Raw genomic sequence first — 23,820 nt, forward strand, 5'->3', positions numbered from 1 at the left:
CTGTCTACTGAGGGGATACGACATTGAAAATTGCCAAGGTGAAACATGTGGGATTAACTGGGATTGACTGTGAGATTGATTAAGAAATGCAAACACAGTCTTGTAAAAATGGTGGCATAAAGATGATGCCATAATAACTTAAGGTTGGTGGAATTAAGTGATTGCTTTAAGGTCATTTCTTTTGGAGGTCTGTATGTAGGAAATGAGTCTAGAGATGAGTCTAGAGGGGTGAATTCTTCTTTAATATGACACGCACACCCTAAATCCTAATCATACTACACTGTTGCTACTACAGAATAACACAAATAAATGTCTCTTCCAGTAGTGAGGGGGACTTTATAATTATCTTACAATACTTTCTTACTGCTGTGGGTCTATGATGGGTTACTAAAGTGTGTAAATGCAGGTAGAGACTGATTACAGACATCTCTGCTGTGGGTCTATGATGGGTTAGTAAAGTGTGTAAATGCAGGTAGAGACTGATTACAGACATCTCTGCTGTGGGTCTATGATGGGCTAGTAAAGTGTGTAAATGCAGGTAGAGACTGATTACAGACATCTCTGCTGCTTGTTGTTTGGTGTCACCACCACAAAGTGTGTAAATGCAGGTAGAGACTGATTACAGACATCTCTGCTGCTTGTCGTGTGGTGTCACCACCACAAAGTGTGTAAATGCAGGTAGAGACTGATTACAGACATCTCTGCTGTGGGTCTATGATGGGTTAATAAAGTGTGTAAATGCAGGTAGAGACTGATTACAGACATCTCTGCTGCTTGTCGTGTGATGTCACCACCACAAAGTGTGACACTACTGCCGTCCGCTGGAACTTATTTCAATACAGGTTTCTAAGCAACAAGATGTTTAGTTTGCTTTGTTGTTGTGTTGTACTTTTCCAGTTCACAATGTACACGTCTGGAATGCTGTTTCAGCCAATCAGCATCCAGGATCCAAAATGACGTTTTCTATGTATTCTAAATCTGTATTTGTTACCCCACCCTACACGTCCCCCATACTGGACTCTCTCTAGCAGTGAGGAGAGAGCAGTGGTGGAAAAAGCACCCCATTTTTAAAAAGTTAAAGTCACCCAGTAAAATACTAGTTGAGTAAAAGTCTAAAGTAAATGTAATTGGTAAAATATATTTAAGTATCAAAAGTAAAAGTAAAAGTATAAATCTACAACAACAACAACAATTCCTTACATAAAGCAAACCAAACGGCACCACATTCTTGTTTTTTTAATTTACAGACAGGCAGGGGCATGGTTCAACACTGTTTTTTAATTTACAGACAGGCAGGGGCATGGTCCAACACTGTTTTTTAATTTACAGACAGGCAGGGGCATGGTTCAACACTGTTTTTTAATTTACAGACAGGCAGGGGCATGGTCCAACACTGTTTTTTTAATTTACAGACAGGCAGGGGCATGGTCCAACACTGTTTTTTAATTTACAGACAGGCAGGGCATGGTCCAACACTGTTTTTTTAATTTACAGACAGGCAGGGGCATGGTCCAACACTGTTTTTTTAATTTACACACAGGCAGGGGCATGGTCCAACACTGTTTTTTAATTTACAGACAGGCAGGGGCATGGTCCAACACTGTTTTTTTAATTTACAGACAGGCAGGGGCATGGTCCAACACTTTTTAACAATTTTTTTTATTCCAAAGTATTTTTACTGAAGTACTTTACATCACTGCGAGAGAGTGACAGTATATGTAGACCCTGGGATGAATTGGTACCAAATGTATTTTGGGTGTACCATAAAATAGCCTGTCATATCAAAACAGGATTGAAAGCTGATGATTTTCTTGCCCTGTAACATTGTTAGAGAGAACAGCTTGGCCCCTGCAATGGGCAGGCAGCTAGTTTGACATACTCATAGGGTCTGCTCCTCAGGAGACCAATAGACACTTTATGTGGGGATTTGAGACACTGACTTTATAGCTCTACTGTACAAAATACACTGTAAAACATTCACACAATATCCACTCACACCACTGTACCCCAAAAATAAACTAATTTAACTGAGGGACACCAAGAAGTTGATTCACGGTTGGGATGGTGTTCTTCGGCTTGCAAGCCTCACCCTTTTTCCTCCAACCATAACGATGGTCATTATGGCCAAACAGTTCTATTTTTGTTTCATCAGACCAGAGGACACTTCTCCAAAAAGTACGATCTTTGTCCCCATGTGAAGTTGCAAACCGTAGTCAGGCTTTTTTTATGGAGGTTTTGGAGCAGTGGCTTCTTCCTTGCTGAGCGACCTTTCAGGTTATGTCGATATAGGACTCGTTTTACTGTGGATACTTTTGTACCTGTTTCCTCCAGCATCTTCACAAGGTCCTATGCTGTTGTTCTGGGAATGATTTACACTTCTCACAACAAAGTCTGTTCATCTCTAGGAGACAGAACGCGTCTCCTTCCTGAGAGGTATGACGGCTGCGTGGTCCCATGGTGTTTATACTTGCGTACTATTGTTTGTACAGATGAACATGGAACCTTCAGGCATTTGGAAATTGCTCCCAAGGATGAACCAGACTTGTGGGGGTCTACAATTTTTTTTCTGAGGTTTTGGCTGATTTCTTTTGATTTTCCCATGATATCAAGAAATGAGGCACTGAGTTTGAAGTTAGGCCTTGAAATACATCCACGGGTACACCAATTCGCCTATCAAAAGCTTCTAAAGCCATGACATCACTTTTTTGAATTTTCCAAGTTGTTTAAAGGCACGGTCAACTTAGTGTATGTAAACTTCTGACCCACTGGAATTGTGATACAGTGAATTATAAGTTAAAAAATCTGCCTGTAGACTATTGCTGGACAAATTACTTGTGTCATGCACAAAGTAGATGTCCTAACCAACTTGCCAAAACTATAGTTTGTTAACAAGAAATTTGTGGAGTGGTTGAAAAACGAGTTTTAATGACTCCAACCTAAGTGTACGTAAACTTCCGACTTCAACTGCATATACCAAAGCAGTTTCTTAGGAATATTTTGAAGCGAATTTGGAACAGTTTACTGATTCTAAATCTACTATGTGATATCTGTCCTATAGTATTTATGATAATATACACTACCATTCAAAAGTTTGGGGTCGCTTACAAATATCCTTGTTTTCCATGAAAACGTACATGAAATTAGATGCAAAATGAATAGGAAATATATTCAAGACGTTGACAAGGTGGTAAATAATGTTTTTTTAATTGAAATAATAGTGTCCTTCAAACTTTTGCTTTCGTCAAAGAATCCTCCATTTTCAGCAATTACAGCCTTGTAGACCTTGGCATTCTAGTTGTCAATTCTTTGAGGTAATCTGAAGAGATTTCACCCCATGCTTCCTGAAGCACCTCCCACAAGTTGGATTGGCTTGATGGGCACTTCTTAAGCTGCTCAAGCTGCTCAAGCTGCTCCCAAAACTGCTCAATAGGGTTGGGATCTGGTGACTGTGCTGGCCACTCCATTATAGACAGAATACCAGCTGACTGCTTCTTCCCTAAATAGTTGTTGCATAGTTTGGAGCTGTGCTTTGGGTCATTGTCCTGTTGTAGGAGGAAATTGGCTCCAATTAAGCGCCGTCCACAGGGTATGGCGTTGCGAAATGGAGTGACAGGCTTCCTTCTTCAAGATCCCTTTTACCCTGTACAAATCTCCCACTTTACTAGTTTTCACTGTTCTGTGAAGGGAGTAGTACACAGCGTTGTACGAGATCTTCAGTTTCTTGGCAATTTCTCGCATGGAATAGCCTTCATTTCTCAGAACAAGAATAGACTGACGAGATTCAGAAGAAAATTTCTGGCCATTTTGAGCTTGTAATTGAACCCACAAATGCTGATACTCCAGATACTCAACTAGTCTAAAGAAGGCCCGTTTTATTGCTTCTTTAATCAGAACAACTGTTTTCAGCTGTGCTAACATAATTGCAAAAGGGTTTTCTAATGATTAATTAGCCTTTTAAAATTCTAAACTTGGATTAGTTAACACAACTTTCCATTGAAACACAGGAGTGATGGTTGCTGATAATGGGCCTCTATACGACTATGTAGATATTCCTTTAAAAATCTGCCGTTTCCAGCTGCAATAGCATTTATAACATTAACGATGTTTATACTGTATTTCTGATACATTTTATGTTATTTTAAATGGACAAAAAAGGTGCTTTTCTTTCAAAAACAAGGACATTTCTAAGCAACCCCAAACTTTTGAATGGTAGTGTCCATGCATGGTCTGAGATGGAAAGCATATAGAACAGAGTCAAATAGAATAGAGAAGCCAACAGTAGAATAGAATAGAGTAGAATAGACCATAGTAGAGCAGAGTAGAATAGAATAGAGTAGAATAGAGTAGAATAGAGTAGAGTAGAGCAGAGCAGAGCAGAGTAGAATAGAGAAGAGCAGAATAGCGTAGAACAGAGTAGAGCCGATTACAGTATTTTATTTATTTATTTTATTTCACCTTTATTTAACCAGGTAGGCTAGTTGAGAACAAGTTCTCATTTACAATTGCGACCTGGCCAAGATAAAGCAAAGCAGTTCGACACATACAACTACACAGAGTTACACATGGAATAAACAAACATACAGTCAATAATATAGTATAAACAAGTCTATATACGATGTGAGCAAATGAGGTGAGATAAGGGAGGTAAAGGCAAAAAGGCCATGGTGGCAAAGTAAATACAATATAGCAAGTAAAACACTGGAATGGTAGATTTGCAATGGGAGAATGTGCAAAGTAGAAATAAAAATAATGGGGTGCAAAGGAGCAAAATAAATAAATAAATAAATACAGTAGGGAAAGAGGTAGTTGTTTGGGCTAAATTATAGGTGGGCTATGTACAGGTGCAGTAATCTGTGAGCTGCTCTGACAGTTGGTGCTTAAAACTAGTGAGGGAGATAAGTGTTTCCAGTTTCAGAGATTTTTGTAGTTCGTTCCAGTCATTGGCAGCAGAGAACTGGAAGGAGAGGCGGCCAAAGAAAGAATTGGTTTTGGGGGTGACTAGAGAGATATACCTGCTGGAGCGTGTGCTACAGGTGGGAGATGCAATGGTGACCAGCGAGCTGAGATAAGGGGGGACTTTACCTAGCAGGGTCTTGTAGATGACATGGAGCCAGTGGGTTTGGCGACGAGTATGAAGCGAGGGCCAGCCAACGAGAGCGTACAGGTTGCAATGGTGGGTAGTATATGGGGCTTTGGTGACAAAACGGATTGCACTGTGATAGACTGCATCCAATTTGTTGAGTAGGGTATTGGAGGCTATTTTGTAAATGACATCGCCAAAGTCGAGAATTGGTAGGATGGTCAGTTTTACAAGGGTATGTTTGGCAGCATGAGTGAAGGATGCTTTGTTGCGAAATAGGAAGCCAATTCTAGATTTAACTTTGGATTGGAGATGTTTGATATGGGTCTGGAAGGAGAGTTTACAGTCTAACCAGACACCTAGTAGTAGAGTAGAGTAGAGTAGAAGAGAACAGAGTAGAACAGAATAGAGTAGAGTAGAGTAGAATAGAGTAGACTAGAGTAGAGCACAGTACAGTAGAATAGAGTAAAATAGAATAGAGTAGACTAAAGCAGAGCAAAGTAGAATAGAGAAAAGTAGAGCAGAGTAGAATAGAGTAGAATAGAGCAGAGTAGTGCAGTGTATAGCAGAGTCAAATAGAGTAGAATGGAATAGAGAATAATAGAATAGAGTAAAATACAGTAGAATAGAGCAGTGTAGAATAGAACAGAGTAGAATAGAGTAGAACAGAGTAGAATAGAGTAGATTAGAATAGAGCAGATTAGAGTAGAATAGATTAGAGTAGAATAGAGTAGAGTAGAGCAGAGCAGAGTAGAATAAAGCAGAGTAGAATAGAGCAGAGTGCAGTGTGGGGCGGCAGGTAGCCTAGTGGTTAGCGCGTTGGACTAGTAACCAGACGGTTGCGAGATCAAATCCCCCAGTTGACAAGGTAAAAACCTGTTTTTCTGCCCCTGAACAAGGCAGTTAACCGACTGTTCTTAGGCCGTCATTGTAAATAAGAATTTGTTCTTAACTGACTTGCCTAGTTAAATAAAGGAAAAATTAAAAAGAGCAGAGTAGAATACAGTAGAATAGAGCAGATTACAGTGGAATAGTGCAGATTACAGTAGATTAGAATAACAGATACACATTTGTGAGAGGAGCATCAACAGTGTTGAAGGTTTCCCTCTCTGTTCCCATAGGGAAGTAAAGCCGATAGATGACTGCTGTGAGATACAGTGCCTTGCGAAAGTATGCGGCCCCCTTGAACTTTGCGACTTTTGCCACATTTCAGGCTTCAAACATAAAGATATAAAACTGTATTTTTTTGTGAAGAATCAACAATTGGGACACAATCATGAAGTGGAACGACATTTATTGGATATTTCAAACTTTTTTAACAAATCAAAAACTGAAAAATTGGGCGTGCAAAATTATTCAGCCCTTTACTTTCAGTGCAGCAAACTCTCTCCAGAAGTTCAGTGAGGATCTCTGAATGATCCAATGTTGACCTAAATGACTAATGATGATAAATACAATCCACCTGTGTGTAATCAAGTCTCCGTATAAATGCACCTGCACTGTGATAGTCTCAGAGGTCCGTTAAAAGCGCAGAGAGCATCATGAAGAATTTGAATGAAGATTTGGATACAAAAAGATTTCCCAAGCTTTAAACATCCCAAGGAGCACTGTGCAAGCGATAATATTGAAATGGAAGGAGTATCAGACCACTGCAAATCTACCAAGACCTGGCCGTCCCTCTAAACTTTCAGCTCATACAAGGAGAAGACTGATCAGAGATGCAGCCAAGAGGCCCATGATCACTCTGGATGAACTGCAGAGATCTACAGCTGAGGTGGGAGACTCTGTCCATAGGACAACAATCAGTCGTATAGTGCACAAATCTGGCCTTTATGGAAGAGTGGCAAGAAGAAAGCCATTTCTTAAAGATATCCATAAAAAGTGTAGTTTAAAGTTTGCCACAAGCCACCTGGGAGACACACCAAACATGTGGAAGAAGGTGCTCTCGTCAGATGAAACCAAAATTGAACTTTTTGGCAACAATGCAAAACGTTATGTTTGGCTTAAAAGCAACACAGCTGAACACACCATCCCCACTGTCAAACATGGTGGTGGCAGCATCATGGTTTGGGCCTGCTTTTCTTCAGCAGGGACAGGGAAGATGGTTAAAATTGATGGGAAGATGGATGGAGCCAAATACAGGACCATTCTGGAAGAAAACCTGATGGAGTCTGCAAAAGACCTGAGACTGGGACGGAGATTTGTCTTCCAACAAGACAATGATCCAAAACATAAAGCAAAATCTACAATGGAATGGTTCAAAAATAAACATATCCAGGTGTTAGAATGGCCAAGTCAAAGTCCAGACCTGAATCCAATCGAGAATCTGTAGAAAGAACTGAAAACTGCTGTTCACAAATGCTCTCCATCCAACCTCACTGAGCTCGAGCTGTTTTGCAAGGAGGACTGGGAAAAAATTTCAGTCTCTCGATGTGCAAAACTGATAGAGACATACCCCAAGCGACTTACAGCTGTAATCGCAGCAAAAGGTGGCGCTACAAAGTATTAACTTAAGGGGGCTGAATAATTTTGCACGCCGAATTTTTCAGTTTTTGATTTGTTAAAAAGTTTGAAATATCCAATAAATGTCGTTCCACTTCATGATTGTGTCCCACTTGTTGTTGATTCTTCACAAAAAAATACAGTTTTATATCTTTATTTTTGAAGCCTGAAATGTGGCAAAAGGTCGCAAAGTTCAAGGGGGCCGAATACTTTCGCAAGGCACTGTAGATAACCCTACAGTGACTTTGCATCAACATGTGTCAGATAAGAGACTTTCAAGTGTCTGGTGAGAACTAAATAATTAGCTATTGCCTCCTTTAGCATTTGAATGGGCCCTTTAACTCTGAAAGCTCTCATTGTTTTGAGTAACGGCTCGGGCCCTATACCCTCAGTATCAGTTAAGTCTCCTATTGAAGAGGGAATCAGAAGAGAAACGTTTAAATGAAGGATAAGAGGTCCTGGTGTCTTTGTAGGTCAAGAGGCAGCGGGACCTGTTTTGTTGCCCATCACTAGATTGTCATTTCAATGGATTACTGAAGGGGTAAACAAAGTCATGCTGATAGCACCCTCACATCATGAATAAGATCAAATGTGTCTCACAAGTGCACAGAAGTTCTTTCCCCAAACCCTCATCATTGATCCCAGAATAGCAAGATAGGCTATCACATGAAGTCAATGACAATCCAAAATGAAGTGTCAACGCACTAGAGTCAACAGCACCCTGGAGTCAACACTCTAAGCAAGCTAATGAAGTGGAGGATGTGTCGAGGTGCTTCCACCCAGCACTGGGTCTAATGCAATTAAATTCAATAGAGAACACTATAGAGTCAACACACACTAAACAACAGTCATCAAGCAAATGAAATGGAGGAAGTATCAAGGACAAGGTGCTTCTACACATCACTAGGTCTACGAAGGCTCCAGCGATACTGTCCTGTATAAGGAGGCAGCCATGTCCAGACAACTGTAAAGAATACCAACAGCCATGTCCAGACACCTGTAAAGAATACCAACAGCCATGTCTAGACAACTGTAAAGAATACCAACAGACAGCCATGTCTAGACAACTGTAAAGAATACCAACAGCCATGTCCAGACAACTGTAAAGAATACCAACAGCCAGCCATGTCCAGACTAGTGTAAAGAATACCAACAGACAGCCATGTCCAGAAAACTGTAAAGAATACCAACAGACAGCCATGTCTAGACAACTGTAAAGAATACCAACAGCCATGTCCAGACAACTGTAAAGAATACCGACAGCCAGCCATGTCTAGACAACTGTAAAGAATACCAACAGCCATGTCCAGACACCTGTAAAGAATACCAACAGCCATGTCCAGACAACTGTAAAGAATACCAACAGACAGCCATGTCTAGACAACTGTAACGAATACCAACAGCCATCTCCAGACAACTGTAAAGAATACCAACAGCCAGCCATGTCCAGACTAGTGTAAAGAATACCAACAGACAGCCATGTCCAGAAAACTGTAAAGAATACCAACAGACAGCCATGTCTAGACAACTGTAAAGAATACCAACAGCCATGTCCAGACAACTGTAAAGAATACCGACAGCCAGCCATGTCTAGACAACTGTAAAGAATACCAACAGCCATGTCCAGACACCTGTAAAGAATACCAACAGCCATGTCCAGACAACTGTAAAGAATACCAACAGACAGCCATGTCTAGACAACTGTAAAGAATACCAACAGCCATCTCCAGACAACTGTAAAGAATACCAACAGACAGCCATGTCCAGACAACTGTAAAGAATACCAACAGCCATGTCCAGACAACTGTAAAGAATACCAACAGCCATGTCCAGACAACTGTAAAGAATACCAACAGACAGCCATGTCCAGACAACTGTAAAGAATACCAACAGACAGCCATGTCCAGACAACTGTAAAGAATACCAACAGCCAGCCATGTCTAGACAACTGTAAAGAATACCAACAGACAGACTCATCTCTTCAGTGGGTCATATGATTGAGTGTAGTCTGGCCCAGGAGTGGGAAGGTGAACGGAAAGGCTCTGGAGCAACGAACCGCCCTTGCTGTCTCTGCCTGGCCGGTTCCCCTCTTTCCACTGGGATTCTCTGCCTCTAACCCTATTACAGGGGCTGAGTCACTGGCTTACTGGGGCTCTCTCATGCCGTCCCTGGAAGGGGTGCGTCACCTGAGTGGGTTGATTCACTGATGTGGTCATCCTGTCTGGGTTGGCGCCCCCCCTTGGGTTGTGCCATGGCGGAGATCTTTTTGGGCTATACTTGGTGGTATAGTTGGTGGTTGAAGATATCCCTCTAGTGGTGTGGGGGCTGTGCTTTGGCAAAGTGGGTGGGGTTATATCCTTCCTGTTTGGCCCTGTCCGGGGGTGTCCTCGGATGGGGCCACAGTGTCTCCTGACCCCTCCTGTCTCAGCCTCCAGTATTTATGCTGCAATAGTTTGTGTGTCGGGGGGCTAGGGTCAGTTTGTTATGTCTGGAGTACTTCTCCTGTCCTATTCGGTGTCCTGTGTGAATCTAAGTGTGCGTTCTCTAATTCTCTCCTTCTCTCTTTCTTTCTCTCTCTCAGAGGACCTGAGCCCTAGGACCATGCCCCAGGACTACCTGACATGATGACTCCTTGCTGTCCCAAGTCCCCCTGACTGTGCTGCTGCTCCAGTTTCAACTGTTCTGCCGTATTATTATTCGACCATGCTGGTCATTTATGAACATTTGAACATCTTGGCCATGTTCTGTTATAATCTCCACCCGGCACAGCCAGAAGAGGACTGGCCACCCCACATAGCCTGGTTCCTCTCTAGGTTTCTTCCTAGGTTTTGGCCTTTGTAGGGAGTTTTTCCTAGCCACCGTGCTTCTACACTTGCATTGCTTGCTGTTTGGGGTTTTAGGCTGGGTTTCTGTACAGCACTTTGAGATATCAGCTGATGTACGAAGGGCTATATAAATACATTTGATTTGATTTGATGTCTAGACAACTGTAAAGAATACCAACAGACAGCCATGTCTAGACAACTGTAAAGAGTACCAAGAGACAGCCATGTCTAGACAACTGTAAAGAACACCAACAGCCATGTCTAGACAACTGTAAAGAATACCAACAGACAGCCATGTCTAGACAACTGTAAAGAATACCAACAGACAGCCATGTCTAGACAACTGTAAAGAATACCGACAGCCATGACCAGACAACTGTAAAGAATACCAACAGCCATCTCCAGACAACTGTAAAGAATACCAACAGACAGCCATGTCTAGACAACTGTAAAGAATACCAACAGCCATCTCCAGACAACTGTAAAGAATACCAACAGACAGCCATGTCTAGACAACTGTAAAGAATACCAACAGACAGCCATGTCCAGACAAGTGTAAAGAATACCAACAGCCATGTCTAGACAACTGTAAAGAATACCAACAGACAGCCATGTCTAGACAACTGTAAAGAATACCAACAGACAGCCATGTCCAGACAACTGTAAATAATACCAACAGACAGCCATGTCTAGACAACTGTAAAGAATACCAACAGACAGCCATGTCCAGACAACTGTAAAGAATACCAACAGCCATGTCCAGACAACTGTAAAGAATACCAACAGCCATGTCCAGACAACTGTAAAGAATACCACCAGACAGCCATGTCCAGACAACTGTAAAGAATACCAACAGACAGCCATGTCCAGACAACTGTAAAGAATACCAACAGACAGCCATGTCCAGACAACTGTAAAGAATACCAACAGACAGCCATGTCTAGACAACTGTAAAGAATACCAACAGACAGCCATGTCTAGACAACTGTAAAGAATACCAACAGACAGCCATGTCCAGACAACTGTAAAGAATACCAACAGACAGCCATGTCTAGACAACTGTAAAGAATACCAACAGACAGCCATGTCTAGACAACTGTAAAGAATACCAACAGCCATGTCCAGACAACTGTAAAGAATACCAACAGCCATGTCCAGACAACTGTAAAGAATACCAACAGCCATGTCCAGACAACTGTAAAGAATACCAACAGCCATGTCCAGACAACTGTAAATAATACCAACAGCCATGTCCAGACAACTGTAAATAATACCAACAGACAGCCATGTCTAGACAACTGTAAAGAATACCAACAGCCATGTCCAGACTAGTGTAAAGAGTACCAACAGACAGGCTTGTTTGCGCATCGTAGTTGAAGTCATTTAACAACATCACATTACTAGATTGCTGGATCATCATGGTTCGGTCATCCTGACCGTGATAACCAATCACATAACACCTGCTGGCATGGTTCTGTGAGCAGATGGTCTACAAATGAGACGACAGGCGTACAGGCCTGTACAATAGCTTTTAATAGGTACCTGAGCAGTCATACAGCCATCTGTACAGCCTGGGGTCCTACAGGGTATTTCAAACATGTACATGGACAGAGACCGTCGCCGCATCCCAAATAGCACCCCATTCCCTATATAGTGCACTACATTTGACCAGGGTCTATAGGGTACCCATGGGGCTCTGATCAAAAGGAGTGCACAATATAGGGACTAGGGTGGAATTTGTAATGCAACCTGACAGATTGACAGATAGTGTAACTTTTAATGCTGACCCTCACTCTGAGGCAAAAATATTACAGTATTTACAGTATAGCTACTATAAATCAATGAGGTTATGTCAGTTAATTGTTTTCTGCAGTGCAGGGCCATACACAGATTAGGTGGATTTGTTTTGCCTAAAGTGTTAATCCCTAAACCTGTACAGGAGGTCAACGACAGGGCCGTTTGGGTCAACGACAGGGCCGTTTGGCCCAACGACTGTTTGGGAGGTTTTGGAGTATAGTGTGTCCCTGTCGAGGGTGGTGTGGTTGATCATCTGTTCATAGATACACTCAGAAAAAAGGGTTCCAAAATGGTTCTTTGGCTGTCCCCATAGAACCCATTTTGGTTACAGATAGAACTATTTTTGGTTACATGTAGAACCCTTTTGAGGTCCATGTAGAACCCTCTTTGGAATAGGGGTTCTACATGGAACCAAAAAGGGTCCTTCAAAGGGTTCACCTATGGGGACAGTCGGAGAACATTTTTACGTTCTAGATAGCACCTTTTTAGTTTGGTGTTTAGTTTGGTGACAACGTCAGATGGTGGATAATGCCATCCTTAATACTGTAGCTTTAGCTGTACTGAACATGCTGCTTCCTTTTACCCACAAATAATGAACTAGTGGCTGGTGTTTAGCTGACTAGATAGAGCAAGAGCTCCCTGAAGACAGAGACGGGGAGAGAATAAAAAAGTTGAAGACGAAATAAAAAATAAAAAGTCGGACTGATAAGTTCCCTGTAACCAAGGACATTAAAAAGTCCAGCAGAGCCACATACCTCAGCTGATCTTATCATAGCCAAACCCTTATGTAAACCTACATCATTGAGTCATAGGTACAGATACAGGAACTGCAGAGGGTGTCATAAAGCTTACAGCACGTGTCTCTCCTGTCCTGCCCCACAGCATTCAACAGAACACAATGATGTCAGCGGTGGCAGATTGCTTTACCTAATTCACTCCTTTCCCCTGTCTCTACCATTAGGACCTTGCCTGAACTTCCATTGAATTGACAAATCTTCACTTGGGAGAACTGGGTCGGAGCTGCGGGGAGCCCCAAATTGAATTACATGCACATTTCTCAGTCACAAAGGAGAGCTATCACTAATTAAAACATGTGATTGATGAGACTGACGGTCCATGCTGGAGGAGGATAAATCACGCTCTTCACTTTGCTGCATTGGTTTCTATCTCATCTATCTACAACATTCCCCACTGGTTGAGTCAGTGTTGTTTCCATGTCATTTCAACAACAAAAAACTCAATGTCTTTCCTTCTGATGACGTTGAATCAACATGGAAAACTGATTCAAGTCATCAACGTGATGGAATTTGGAGAATTTTACTCCTTTTTTTCCACCCCAAAGAACTATATTTTGGTATTTTATACATGATGATGCGGCTGGTGACACTTTGCTTCTTGAATGCCCAATATCTTCAAAACTTGACTGCTGACATGCAACACATTTTGGGACTGTATGAACAGTAGATTAATAAAAAAATTATTTAAAAAATATTTTTATTTCTTTTGGACTGGATTAACCTTTAAACCTAAATCCAGTGACATGGTACACATTTTTGTTGATTTCACATTTTAATTCATGTTATTTGACAATGTCATTTTTTAAATCAAAACTACATCTCATTGATTGGTTTCCATCTCCTCTCCTTGGTCAAAACAGAGCCAAACTACTGAAAAAGGATCGCTGTATGTGCGGGTGAGTGAGTGCAAGAATTCAGCGCAAAATACACTGAGTGTACAAAACATTAAGAACACCTGCTCTTTCCATGACATAGACTGACCAGGTGAATCCAGGTGAAAGCTATGATCCCTTATTGATGTCACTTGTTAAATCCACTTCAATCAGTGTAGATGAAGGGGAGGAGACAGGTTAAAGAATAATTTTTAAGCCTTGAGACAATTGAGAAATGGATTGTGTATGTGTGCCATTCAGAGGGTGAATGGGCAAGACAAAGATGTAAGTGCCTTTGAATGGGGTATTGTAGTAGGTGCCAGGTGCACTGATTTGTGTCAAGAACTGCAATGGTGCTGGAGTTTTCACACAGCACAAATGTCAAACTCATTCCACAGGGGATGAGTATCTGTGCATTTTCGCTCCTCCCTTGTACTTAATTGATGAATTAAGGTCACTAATTAGTAAGGAACTTCCCTCACTTGGTTGTCTAGGGATTAATTGGAACAAAAAAACAAAAACCTGCAGACACTCGGCCCTCCGTGGAATGAGTTTGACACCCCCCCCCCCCCCCCCCCCCCCCCCTGTAGAGTCCATGCCCCGATGAATTGAGGCTGTTCTGATGGCAAAATGTATGTATTCTTCAGTGAGACAACAGAAACAAACAAACCAAATATGATTTGAAACTTCTCTTGTGTAGGTTTATACTGAGATAGATTATAAAGGAGATACACGGGAAAGTCCATTGTATATAATAGTGACCTGCTTTCTACACCCATGCTCTTAATTATGTTACCCAACAGGAACTCTGACCCAGTAAAAAGGCAAGCTGTCAAACCACCGTCCAGGGACAGCACTTAGTGTGTAATCACTGTCTGTCTAATGGCTTTAGAACTGAGCTAATGGCACACACACACACACACACACACACTCACACACACACACACACACACACACACACACACACACACACACACACACACACACACACACACACACACACACAGACAGATACCTGCAACTCTCTGATCAGTGATGTCTGTCCGTCCTGTTCTCTGTAGCTACCTGCAGCTGTCTGATCAGTGATGTCTGTCAGTCCTGTCCTCTGTAGCTACCTGCAGCTGTCTGATCAGTGATGTCTGTCAGTCCTGTCCTCTGTAGCTACCTGCAGCTGTCTGATCAGTGATGTCTGTCAGTCCTGTCCTCTGTAGCTACCTGCAGCTCTCTGATCAGTGATATATGTCTGTGCTGTCCTCTGTAGCTACCTGCAGCTCTCTGATCAGTGATGTCTGTCTGTCCTGTCCTCTGTCTAACCTCATCAAATGCTCTAATTGGCCAGCTAAGCTGAGGCCTTATGTGAGAGAGAGACCACAATGAACCTCAGGGGTGCTATCTGAGACACAGCCTATTCCATATGTAGTGCACTATTTCTTGCACTACATAATAGTGCACTACATAGTCCCATAGGGCTCCCTGGTCCAAAGTCCAAAGTGTACTCTATATAGGGAATTGGGTGTAATTTGGGACATAAATTCAGTAATTCTCTATCGTCCTGTCCATCTAACCATCTATCTATCTATGACTGAATTATAAACAAGGTGCCAATCTTATCCATTCATGTGGGGTTGAGGCCTATAGATTTCTCCTAATCTATATAGGATCTGAATTATGGACCCAGCTCAACGTTAGACCCCTTTTGAGGGATGAAAGTGGCTGTATAGCTGGAAAAACCTTTCCTGGAATTCTGATTCTTTCATCAATGTGGTTTATCAGTCCAATTCATCAAAATTGTGTAAACATGGTTGAATGCAATGTACTTTATGAACAAAACACTTACATTAATTTACCATAAAGTACCGGAAGTGATTCAAAGTGGTAGCTAGCTAGCCTCCTGCCTCTCCTAGGTGGACCATTCCAGTGGTAGCTAGCTAGCTAGCCTCCTGCCTCTCCTAGGTGGACCATTCCAGTGGTAGCTAGCTAGCTAGCCTCCTGCCTCTCCTAGGTGGACCATTCCAGTGGTAGCTAGCTAGCTAGCTAGCCTCCTGCCTCTCCTAGGTGGACCATTCCAGTGGTAGCTAGCTAGCAAGCCCCCTGCCTCTCCTAGGTGGACCATTCCAGTGGTAGCTAGCTAGCTAGCCTCCTGTCACTGCTGTTTCAGTCTTTGGACCCTCACAATAATTTGGCATCTCTTTAAAAGCGGCATGCAAGTCTGATCCTGTCAGTGGGTTTGGTTTTGTTCCTGCAGCCAATTAGCGGGTCCTGCCTTAGCCTGCAGCTAAAAGGAGTCTAATGGCCTGGGTATCCACCTGATAGGTGCAAGAGACAACTACCCACTGGGCTTTCATTTCACAGGAGGGGGTGGAGGAGGGGGAGACTTCTGAGCTTTTCACCATTACACAGGACTTCATTGTGACTGCTGGCCGTTTGATCTTAAAATAATTTACTTAATGATCTCACCGCGGGAGCAATTGGTGCTGCTCGATTAGTCTGCAAGGTCTAATGGACATGGGAAGAAATAGGAGGAAGGAGGGAGGGAGGGAAGGATAGAAGGAGAAAGGGGGGACAGCACAGTGAAGGGCTAAATGCTACCATTTTGAAACCTTGGGGAGCGATATTTTCTAGCGTCATGGAGAGACTGAGCTTGTGACTGTGATCAGGGCTTCCAGGTACATTTCTCTTTTTCTGAAAATAAATGCTACTGTTTTTTAAATATCTAACAGGAAGACAATGTGTAGAGTCAAAGCAGTTTATTAATGATCAGATTGAAAATATTGGAAATATGTGGCTTCCAACCTGGGTAAAAATAATGACATTTGATAGAAAAGCACCAAAAACCATGATCTGTGTGGTGTCTAACCCTGACACAATACATTCCACATTGACCTGTAGAACATCTTTGTTTGATGGTTCCCTGCCCTGTTCCAGCCCAATACATTGTCAGAGGAGGATCTTGGTTGGGTTTTGTCAGGCTAGAGCGATAGTGAATCACGTACGGTAATGAGGGGGATAACTAGTACACCGGCGCCCCCGTTATTAAAATAATTACATTTATGATCAGGATTTCCCCTGACAATTCCCCCCGTTTTATGGAATTGAATGAACAGCAATTAAGTTTAATGGGGAAGTTTAGAACTCATTTTAGTTCACAGGGGCAAATTGAATTAAGAGCGCCACATAATTGCAATAACACTGATTCGTCTCCCTGTTAACAAGGAACACCGGATGACTTAATAGAAAATTAAAACACTGTAATTTAACCTTTCGCTGTGTTGTACATACAGTGTGTCTAACTTACCGGTAGGATCCGGTCTTTTCTTCAGGAGCACTGCAGAGCTGGTAATGAATACTTCCACCTATAGAGAGACACAAAGGAATCACTATTAATAAAGACTTCTCACCTTCATTGTGCAGCGTATAAAGATATAAAGATAATATTATTTGACATTCATTACAGCTGGGCTAAGAGCAAACATTTATTCAAACGTGAAAGGAAAAACAAGAAAGATAAACATAGAAAATGATGACCTCAAGCACTAGGCATTTTGGGGTCACGGAGGAGAGAAGAGTTGAAAAGGTCATTGGACTAGTACTGTCCAATGAGGAGCCTGGAACTATGTATCTGCCACGGGGCCAGAAAGGCCTTCTAACTGACCCCTGTCCTTGGTTGGAACAAGCAGAGGGAAGGGGGAAGGGTTTGAGAGACGCACCCATTACAATATGGTTGGACTCGGGTAAATTGGTGCAGTTTATAGCAATCCCTCTGGCAAAGAAAGAAGGAGAGAGAGGGGTGGGGGTGGGGTCTAACATAGATGACTGTTATTAAATCACTGAGGAAGGTTGTTAGCGCACGTCAAGTTGTTTGCAACATGTCATGACAAAACCCAGACTCACTCAACCCATTAATTTGCACTTTAGTCTCCACAGTCACATTTTCTGAATGGAATTTTTTTGATAGGCACATAATCTGATGACATCACATTTGATCGACATTAATGTAATGTGGAAGCTGCCAGTTGACCGACTAGGTTACCATAGCAATAATTCATAGACATTGACAACAATTTATAAATCAAAATGGTTTTCCTGCACAAAGGGGTTGTTTTATGGTAATGTACAGAAAAATGTGAACATGTGTACATTTTGTACAATATTGTTCTGTTTCACAGTTGTAGTATCTAGGCTGCTATAGGGACTTAATAGACTAAGAAAGGGGAACAAGTTAATTCAAAAATAAAATGATAAATCAACAACACAGTAACAATAAGTCAACAACACAGTAACAATAAGTCAACAACACAGTAACAATAAGTCAACAACACAGTAACAATCAGTCAACAATACAGTAACAATAAGTCAACAACACAGTAACAATAAGTCAACAACACAGTAACAATAAGTCAACAACACAGTAACAATAAGTCAACAGCACAGTAACAATAAGTCAACAACACAGTAACAATAAGTCAACAACACAGTAACAATAAGTCAACAACACAGTAACAATAAGTCAACAACACAGTAACAATAAGTCAACAGCACAGTAACAATAAGTCAACAACACAGTAACAATCAGTCAACAACACAGTAACAATAAGTCAACAACACAGTAACAATAAGTCAACAACACAGTAACAATAAGTCAACAACACAGTAACAATAAGTCAACAACACAATAACAATAAGTCAACAGCACAGTAACAATAAGTCAACAACACAGTAACAATAAGTCAACAACACAGTAATAATAAGTCAACAACACAGTAACAATAAGTCAACAACACAGTAACAATAAGTCAACAACACAGTAACAATAAGTCAACAACACAGTAACAATAAGTCAACAACACAGTAACAATAAGTCAACAACACAGTAACAATAAGTCAACAACACAGTAACAATAAGTCAACAACACAGTAACAATAAGTCAACAACACAGTAACAATAAGTCAACAACACAGTAACAATAAGTCAACAACACAGTAACAATAAGTCAACAACACAGTAACAATAAGTCAACAACACAGTAACAATAAGTCAACAACACAGTAACAATAAGTCAACAACACAGTAACAATAAGTCAACAACACAGTAACAATAAGTCAACAACACAGTAACAATAAGTCAACAACACAGTAACAATAAGTCAACAACACAGTAACAATCAGTCAACAACACAGTAACAATAAGTCAACAACACAGTAACAATAAGTCAACAACACAGTAACAATAAGTCAACAACACAGTAACAATAAGTCAACAGCACAGTAACAATAAGTCAACAACACAGTAACAATAAGTCAACAACACAGTAACAATAAGTCAACAGCACAGTAACAATAAGTCAACAACACAGTAACAATAAGTCAACAACACAGTAACAATAAGTCAACAACACAGTAACAATAAGTCAACAGCACAGTAACAATAAGTCAACAACACAGTAACAATAAGTCAACAACACAGTAACAATAAGTCAACAACACAGTAACAATAAGTCAACAACACAGTAACAATAAGTCAACAACACAGTAACAATAAGTCAACAGCACAGTAACAATAAGTCAACAACACAGTAACAATAAGTCAACAACACAGTAACAATAAGTCAACAACACAGTAACAATAAGTCAACAGCACAGTAACAATCAGTCAACAATACAGTAACAATAAGTCAACAACACAGTAACAATAAGTCAACAACACAGTAACAATAAGTCAACAGCACAGTAACAATAAGTCAACAACACAGTAACAATAAGTCAACAACACAGTAACAATAAGTCAACAACACAGTAACAATAAGTCAACAGCACAGTAACAATAAGTCAACAACACAGTAACAATAAGTCAACAACACAGTAACAATAAGTCAACAACACAGTAACAATAAGTCAACAACACAGTAACAATAAGTCAACAACACAGTAACAATAAGTCAACAACACAGTAACAATAAGTCAACAACACAGTAACAATAAGTCAACAACACAGTAACAATAAGTCAACAACACAGTAACAATAAGTCAACAACACAGTAACAATAAGTCAACAACACAGTAACAATAAGTCAACAACACAGTAACAATAAGTCAACAACACAGTAACAATAAGTCAACAACACAGTAACAATAAGTCAACAACACAGTAACAATAAGTCAACAACACAGTAACAATAAGTCAACAACACAGTAACAATAAGTCAACAACACAGTAACAATAAGTCAACAACACAGTAACAATAAGTCAACAGCACAGTAACAATAAGTCAACAGCACAGTAACAATAAGTCAACAACACAGTAACAATAAGTCAACAACACAGTAACAATAAGTCAACAACACAGTAACAATAAGTCAACAACACAGTAACAATAAGTCAACAACACAGTAACAATAAGTCAACAACACAGTAACAATAAGTCAACAACACAGTAACAATAAGTCAACAGCACAGTAACAATAAGTCAACAGCACAGTAACAATAAGTCAACAACACAGTAACAATAAGTCAACAACACAGTAACAATAAGTCAACAACACAGTAACAATAAGTCAACAACACAGTAACAATAAGTCAACAACACAGTAACAATAAGTCAACAGCACAGTAACAATAAGTCAACAACACAGTAACAATAAGTCAACAACACAGTAACAATAAGTCAACAACACAGTAACAATAAGTCAACAGCACAGTAACAATAAGTCAACAACACAGTAACAATAAGTCAACAGCACAGTAACAATAAGTCAACAACACAGTAACAATAAGTCAACAACACAGTAACAATAAGTCAACAACACAGTAACAATAAGTCAACAGCACAGTAACAATAAGTCAACAACACAGTAACAATAAGTCAACAACACAGTAACAATAAGTCAACAACACAGTAACAATAAGTCAACAACACAGTAACAATAAGTCAACAACACAGTAACAATAAGTCAACAACACAGTAACAATAAGTCAACAACACAGTAACAATAAGTCAACAACACAGTAACAATAAGTCAACAACACAGTAACAATAAGTCAACAACACAGTAACAATAAGTCAACAACACAGTAATAATAAGTCAACAACACAGTAACAATAAGTCAACAACACAGTAACAATAAGTCAACAACACAGTAATAATAAGTCAACAACACAGTAACAATAAGTCAACAGCACAGTAACAATAAGTCAACAACACAGTAACAATAAGTCAACAACACAGTAACAATAAGTCAACAGCACAGTAACAATAAGTCAACAACACAGTAACAATAAGTCAACAACACAGTAACAATAAGTCAACAACACAGTAACAATAAGTCAACAACACAGTAACAATGATCTAAACACACAAAGGGTGCAGATGTGTTTTTTTTATCACACATTATGAAACTCACATAGTTTTAAAAAAGTCATTTGAACTGTGACTTCTTCACCTATAAAATATTGTGGATGTTTCCATAAAATATATGTATCTCAGTGAAATATTGCAGTAGCCTCTTGCCAAAACACTCATTCACAAAAACAATCGTAAATCTTACAACAAAGCCGGAGGGGAATTTCCCAACAATGGAATCTTTATTTCTCAACGCCAATTCTCCAGTTGAAGCTAAAGAGCTAAAAGGACCTAGCTCTGCTTTGCATGACAAAAAGGATGTGCTCTCCAAGCTTCAATTACCTTTTAAAGTAGACACCAAAGCAGCATAAGTGGTGAAGAGAGGGCAAACACTAGAGCTGTGAAAAAAAAAAACACTCTCCGTTTTGCCTTCTTGATTTTATGTTGTGACTTTCAATACAAATCGGGGGCAAAGGTCAGCTGGGTTACTCCATAAAGAGAGGAGAAGCTAAGCGGTATGTTGAACACTAGCCTACACTGCTTATCAACAACACTGCTTGTCTAGATCTGGAGGTATAACATATTTATTCTCCAAACTAATTATCTACAGTATGTAGACAGGCACTCTTTGATATAGTTACCGATTGGTGATGAACTGTGCTCGACTTAGATCCAATTTTTATGTTATCAAAACAAATAACAAATGTTCATTTTACTGTGTTGATTATGTGATATAATTTACAGAAGCTGAGTTGATCCCAGATCATCATTTTATCTAATTGGTTAATGTATTGTTGATCCCGGATCATCATTTTATCTGATTGGTTGATGTATTGTTGATCCCGGATTGTCATTTTATCTGATTGGTTGATGCATTGTTGATCCACAGACAACTAAATAAGGATGATCCAGGATCAGGTCTCTCTTGGAGAAATCAGGCTGTTCCCTACTACATATAGCGATGTATATACAGTTGAAGTCGGAAGTTTACATACACTTAGGTTGGAGTCATTAAAACTTGTTTTTTCAACAACTCCACAAGTTTCTTGTTAACAAACCTTAGCTTTGGCAAGTTGGTTAGGACATCTACTTTGTGCATGATACAAGTAATTTTTCCAACAATTGTTTACAGACAGATTATTTGAGTTATAATTCACTGTATCACAATTCCAGTGGGTCAGAAGTTCACATACACTAAGTTGACTGTGCCTTTAAACAGCTCAGAAAATTCCTGAAAATGATCATGGTTTTAGAAGCTTCTGATAAGCTAATTGACATCATTTGAGTCAATTGGAGGTGTACCTGTGGATGTATTTCAAGGCCTACCTTCAAACTCAGTGCCTCTTTGCTTGACATCATGGGAAAACCAAAACAAATCAGCCAAGACCTCATAAAAAAAATTGTAGACCTCAACAAGTCTGGTTCATCCTTGGGAGTAATTTCCAAATGCCTGAAGGTGCCACGTTCATCTGTATAAACAATAGTATACAAGTATAAACACGATGGGACCATGCAGCCGTCATACCGCTCAGGAAGGAGACGCGTTCTGTCTCCTAGAGATGAACGTACTTTGGTGAAAAAAGTGCAAATCAATCCCAGAACAACAGCAAAGGACTCTGTGAAGATGCTGGAGGAAACAGGTACAAAATTATCTATATCCACAGTAAAACAAGTCCTATATCGACATAACCTGAAAGGCCGCTCAGCAAGGAAGAAGCCACTGCTCCAAAACTGCCATAAAAAAGTCAGACTACAGTTTGCAACTGCACATGGGGACAAAGATCATACTTTTTATTTCTGATGAAACAAAAATATAACTATTTGGCCATAATGACCATCGTTATGTTTGGAGGAAAAAGGGGGAGGGTTGCAAGCCGAAGGACACCATCCCAACCGTGAAGCACGGGGTGGCAGCATCATGTTGTGGGGGTGCTTTGCTGCAGGAGGGACTGGTGCACTTCACAAAATACATGGCATCATAAGGATGGAAAATTATGTGGATATTTTGAAGCAACATCTCAAGACAGTCAGGAAGTTAAAGCTTGGTCGCAAATGGGTCTACCAAATGGACATGACCCCAAGCATACTTCCAAAGTTGTGGCGAAATGGCTTAAGGACAACAAAGTCAAGGTATTGGAGCTGCCATCACAAAGCCCTGACCTCAATCCTATAGAACATGTGGGCAGAACTGAAAAAGCGTGTGCGAGTAAGGATGCCCACAAACCTGACTCAGTTACACCAGCTTTCCAGAAGGAATGGGCCAAAATTCACCCAACTTATTGTGGGACGCTTGTGGAAGGCCACCCAAAACGTTTGACCCAAGTTAAACAATTTAAAGACAATGTTAGCAAATATTAATTGAGTGTATGTAAACTTCTGACCCACTGGGAATGTGATGAAAGAAATAAAAGCTAAAATAAATCATTCTCTCTACTATTATTCTGACATTTTACATTCTTAAAATAAGGTGGTGATCCTAACTGACCTAAGACAGGGACTTTCTACTAGGATTAAATGTCAGGAATTATGAAAAACTGAGTTTAAATGTATTTGGCTAAGGTGTATGTAAACTCCAGGCTTCAGCTGTATGTGACATAGACTTACAGTA

General features: G+C 40.4%; 1 long non-coding RNA gene across 1 annotated transcript in view; it reads right to left on the bottom strand.

Moving 5' to 3' along the window:
• The window catches only part of LOC118944775, a 34,017-nt gene extending 12,205 nt beyond the window's left edge, over positions 1-21,812 (bottom strand). The window contains exons 1-2 of the long non-coding RNA XR_005040075.1: positions 21,555-21,812; positions 17,169-17,226 (exon numbers count right to left, since the gene is read on the bottom strand). This is a non-coding gene — a long non-coding RNA (uncharacterized LOC118944775). The remainder of the gene's footprint in view (positions 1-17,168; positions 17,227-21,554) is intronic.
• Between the last annotated feature and the right edge of the window lie 2,008 nt (positions 21,813-23,820).

This window comes from Oncorhynchus mykiss, chromosome 3 (assembly GCF_013265735.2).
Source record: "Oncorhynchus mykiss isolate Arlee chromosome 3, USDA_OmykA_1.1, whole genome shotgun sequence".
Lineage (NCBI taxonomy): Eukaryota > Metazoa > Chordata > Actinopteri > Salmoniformes > Salmonidae > Oncorhynchus > Oncorhynchus mykiss.